Source organism: Clytia hemisphaerica, unplaced genomic scaffold (genome assembly GCF_902728285.1).
Source record: "Clytia hemisphaerica strain Z4C2 unplaced genomic scaffold, Clytia hemisphaerica genome assembly, whole genome shotgun sequence".
NCBI classification, from domain to species: Eukaryota; Metazoa; Cnidaria; class Hydrozoa; order Leptothecata; family Clytiidae; genus Clytia; species Clytia hemisphaerica.
In genome coordinates, this window is record NW_027104471.1 from 1,221,478 (window position 1) to 1,227,034 (window position 5,557).

Below are 5,557 nucleotides of genomic sequence, written 5' to 3' on the forward strand. Positions count from 1 at the left end.
CCAACGAGAAAAAGGAAGTAAGTTCAAATTATTTGTTCAAATTATTTGTTTTATGTCAAGAGGTGCGCAGGCGAAAACTACGCGAAATTCACGAAACCCCCTGATTCGATCTGTTAAACCAAGCTTTCAACCCCCTTGACAAGAGACTTTTAAAGAGACTGAGCACTAAGATCATTATCCTTTGAAAATCTTTGACCATAAAAGGATGAGTTTACTTTCCATTAAACAAATTAGTGGAATTACGTACACTTTTGTTTGGAGCAATGAGGCAAACGAAACTCGATAAGTCAAGAAATTCATGAACCTACAACATGTATAAGACCACTAAAATTTTAACAAAACACCAAACATTGGTTCAAAGCTGGCGAAGAACAGTAAAATGGCGCTAACAGGAAATCAAATCTTCATATTCATCTGTATACAATGGTTTGCGTATACATCAGCCACTGGCAATGAAACAGTAGATGTCTTGGTTGACCGATCAATCTCCAATCTCCAGAAAATCAAACTAAAGATGAAGTTACTTTCTCTGGTCAAAAAGATGTATGGCGATTGTTTGCCATGTAGATCGATCCCTAATAGCAAAAGCTGTGATTGTACAGCCATCAAACCAATGAAAGATTGTCTGGAGTTTTTGCAAAACGGCTACACCAAGAATGGTTTACTAAATTGTTTACTGCGATCAAACCACTCAAAATGGTGGCTGGACGATATTCTTAAGGAGACAAGATGGATCCACAGACTTCAAACAGAACTGGCTGGACTACACATATGGTTTTGGTAAGCTGACCAGTGAATTTTGGCTTGGAAATGAAATAGTCTATGATTTGACCAAACCATCAGTGGCTCCAAAGAAGTCAGAGCTGTTGATCAATATGCGAATGAAAGGACAAACCAAATTAGTTTTCGCCAAATACGACACTTTTGAAATTGGAGATGGAGGCGAGCAAATATACATTGACGATCAGAGGTGTATCAGGTGATGCCAGTGATTTGACTGGATACAATTCTTTTCTTGGTTACCATAAAAACACGAAGTTTTCAACGTATGATCAGGATAATGACAAAGCTTCTGGCCATTGTTCGACTCGACACGGAAGAGTTGGGTGGTGGTTCAATAACTGTTACTACACGCTTTTGACTGGTAATTACAAATTCACAAAGGGCTTTTATCCCGGTGAAATCTCTTGGTATTATCCCAAGGAAGTCGAACCAGAGTTTGTGGAGATGATGATGCGCCGTAAACTCTGATCATTGAAAAGTAAGTTCATTTTATAGATTAGGATATGATTTCAAAATCTTTCAAATCAAAAAAAGAAAAGAATTTTTAATAAAAACTTCAACCACAGCGTCAAACGGTCGGATTTTTGACATCGCGACACGTAACAAAATTCTTCTCATGACTTGATTTTTTTCCTCTGATGGTTCATTTTCAAGCGACTTCAAAAATTTACCGTGCACGTTAGAAAATTGTGGCCATTTGTTATCAGGTTATTTAAAAATTAGTTTTACTAAAAAAGTTTTATGGGCTATTTTTTGATTGGGTCAATTGTAAAATTTTCTCTGTTGGATTCTCTAGCCTTAAAACCACTTAATTTTGATAACATCATCGGACAGTTTCAATACATACATAACATGTAAACTTACACTCTTTTTTCAGAGCAACCTCAAAACCCAGGACACGAAGCTATGAAAACATTAATAAAGAAGTTCAAACGATCAGATGAGAATCAATAAAATCATATTTTAGTCTAATTTTCTAAGAAATTGTATGTTTCAAACTCTGAAAAAACTTGAATGTTCTTAAAATATTCTTAAATTTGTAGCTTAGATATCGTATGTTTCTTTTATATAATCATATTGTTATTTTTTTCGTTCTTTCGGTTAAATTTTTTTGCAAGAACGTCTGGAGATTTTGAAACCTTGGGACCGTGGGTTTTAAGTCTAAAAAATGTTCGTAATATGCTCCTATTTTTAGTCTAATTTTCTAAAAAAAATTGGATGTTTTAGAGTATGGAAAAACTTAAATTGAGGTGGACAAATCTTTTAGCCGTTTTAGCAACACTATGGGGATGAATGGGTTTTTGAGTTATCTTGAGTAACGCTTGAAGGATAATGTTGACCAAACACATCAAGTTTTTATTTTTTGAATCAGTTAGCCTCTAACAACCATTTTCACAAAATTTCAATTTTTATCTTAGTGTTGGATGGATTTTCGATTTATCTTGAGTAACGCTTGAACTAAAATCAAATGTGAAATTTATCTCAAAAATAATTATAGATTAATACAATACCACACGTATTCTACTCAAAATAATTATAGTGTGTCCATCCGACACTGAGATAAAGAATTGAAATTTTTTTGAAAATGGTTGCTTGAGGCTAACTGATTCAAAAATTAAATCTGTTTTTACCAAAATTTTGATGTGTTTGGTCAGCATTACCCCTCTGTCTTTTACACTTTAAAAAATGATTATGGTTTTGATTGAGAATAAAGTCTTGGAGAAAGTACATAGTCTAGTTTCGAAATTTTGTCTGCTATCTGAAATAAATATCAACTCAACCTAGAGGACGTGGAATAATCCATATTTGCTATCTTTTAGCTACCTTCAAAAGTCTGTCTAAATGACTATGATATCTAAAAGAATTTAACTGAAGTATTGCTTTGTCTGGCCTCAAGGTCGAGTTGATTTTTTATTTTCAATGATATATGGATGTTTGATTATAATATTTCTAGAATCTATTTCTATTTTTTTATAGATTAGGGGTTGTCATTATAAAATATAACTATCGGCATCATTGATGCTACCGGTTTTCAAGTGAGTTATCATAATATTATATTCAAGTTTCTTGTTAAATGTATCTCTTTACAAAAATGTCTAACTAAATTTTGAACATTTATTTTGACGATAAGTTGGCCCAAAGCTAATACCACGATATTATCTCTCTTAGACCCGGTATTTCAGCAAAAAAAATGATTCTTGATAATGTCTTTTTGACGTTTTTTAACTATTTTTTATAATGACTTTTGACTTTATACCTCCATATCTCGATAACTACTTTTCCAAAATTAAAAAATGATACATCAAAATTTAAGTTTGCCTTTTCTCTTTACCATGAAAAAAGAATTTAGTTAAAATTCAATTTTTTTCGGACACACTTACCCTCCAAACTCTTATACTTTTTCATGGGTCACCCCGTACTATTTTTTGTAAAAGTCAGGGAAAACCTGGAAGAGTCAGGAAATATTTTATTATGTCTTGCAAAGTCAGGGAAAAGTCAGGGAATTCTGTTTCATAAAATGCTTAAAATAAGAAGGCTTCTATCTAATATAAAAGTATCTATTTTCCAAAATTTCCTGTGTCGGACCCAACCATGGTAGGTCCTCCAAATTGATAAAAAATACACGATAACCAACTTCAAAAGACCTTGAATTGCTCAACTCTCCAAAAAGAATTGCCTGCAACGTGAAAGTGTTGGTGGTCAGGGAAAAACATGTCATTTTCCATTCAAAGTCAGGGAAAAATCACTCCTTTAAGTGTTTTTGTCAGGGAGAAATGCCTCTTTTTTAGTAAAAAGTCAGGGAAAATAATTTGTAATAATTATTGGGAACCCTGTTACGTCATAAATATGAACAATAGTTGATATAATATTTACATCATGAAGCAACATTTCCCCTCTTTAACAAGCCCATAAGTCTGTTTAAATCAATCCTTAAATAATAAATATGGATTTGATTTCATATTCTTAGGGCAGAGTTTGAAAATTATTGGGGTTGTCATAGATACGAAATCTCCGAGCAGATATTGATTCTCCGCGTATTCACTCTAAAAGCATTGACTCCGTAAAGAGAATCTGCCAAGGTTAACCTTGGAAAACACAGGAAAAAATGTTCGAATTCCATGGCTGGAAAAATAACATTTTCAGGTGGGGATTTATTTTTACCCTGGAATTTTTTTGCTTGATTTTCTAAGAAGGCTGGAATAAAAAAAAACGGGCGTGAAAATTGTTCTTTTCCAGCCTTTCGACACAAAAACTTTTGTCTGGAATTTCATAATTTTCCAGGTGGAAATTTTCCAGGCTGGAAAACAGTAAAATTCAGGTGTGACTTTTTTACCATTATTTTCAAAAAAATTAGTGACTTGGAAAATCCACCCCTTATTTGATAACTTTCCAGGTGGGTAATTCTCTGGGTTGGAAAACAGCCAAATTCAGGTCGGATTTTTTTTGCTATTATTTTTCAAAAAAAATTAGTGACTTGGAAAATCCACCCCTAATTTGATAACTTTCCAGGGTGGTAATTTTCCGGGTTGGAAAACAGCAAAATTCAGGTGTGGTTTTTTTGCCATCATTTCCAAGTAAAAAGTGTCTTGGAAAATCCACCCCTTTTTTGATTAATTTCCAGGGTGGCAATTTTCCGGGTTGGAAAACAGCCAAATTCAGGTCTGATTTTTTTTGCCAATATTTTTCAAAAAAAATAGTCACTTGGAAAATCCACCCCTAAATTTGATAACTTTCCAGGGTGGTAATTTTCCGGGTTGGAAAACAGCAAAATTCAGGTCGGATTTTTTTTGCCGATATTTTCAAAAAAATTAGCGACTTGGAAAATCCACCCCTAAATTTGATTACTCTCCAGGGTGGTAATTTTCCGGGTTGGAAAACAGCAAAATTCAGGTGTGATTTTTTTTGCCGATATTTTCAAAAAAATTAGCGACTTGGAAAATCCACCCCTAAATTTGATTACTCTCCAGGGTGGTAATTTTCCGGGCTGGAAAACAGCAAAATTCAGGTGTGATTTTTTTTACCAATATTTTCAAAAAAATTAGCGACTCGGAGAATCCATCCCTTATTTGATTAGTTTCCAGGGAGGTAATTTTCCGGGTTGGAAAACAGCCATATTCAGATGTGATTTTTATAAAATTTACACTTAACTAATTAGTTACGATTTTTGGTATGTTTACAAAAACTGGCAAACGCGAAATTTGATACCAATGAGGTAGGCGAAAAGCGGAAAATTCACAATGTTACATCAATTTATAAGTTGTTGAATTAAATTCCTTATATCATTGAAATTGATCGAAATTTTGGTAATTGGTTATTGGAACAGAATGTATAACAGATACATGGTCATCGTCAATTTTAATTTTTGAAATAAACAACGAGTATCCTAGAAAGAATATTAAAAATATACTTTTTTCTACAATACAAGAAATACGGTACGGTTATAGAGAATAAATGCATTATAGAACTCGCCATTGTCCACTGTCGATTAGGTTATTGCAGAGGAATGTAAAGAGATGGAAAAACAGCTTTTTCTGAATACTCAAAGTTCAACGATCACTTCTATTGAAAATTCTATTGTAAAAACGTTGATAAGGTCATTAAATAAAAGTCCAGAATAGACGGCTCGCTATACAAATCCGACGGTTTCTACATGATTTGACGATAAAAAGAAAATTTGTTTTTCCTTTTTTGCCGATTACTAGTTCAATTTTTAAGTCCATTGTTTTCAAGAAGCTGTTTTCCATCTCTTTACATTCCTCTGGTTATTGTAAGG

At 33.2% G+C, this 5,557-nt stretch overlaps 1 long non-coding RNA gene across 1 annotated transcript; it reads left to right on the forward strand.

Annotated features, from left to right (window-relative positions):
* The first annotated feature begins 345 nt into the window (after positions 1-345).
* On the forward strand, positions 346-2,819 carry LOC136821247 (uncharacterized). The gene is made up of 2 exons (XR_010848709.1): positions 346-1,261; positions 1,661-2,819. It is a non-coding gene; the product is annotated as an uncharacterized lncRNA (long non-coding RNA).
* The last annotated feature ends 2,738 nt before the right edge of the window (positions 2,820-5,557 follow it).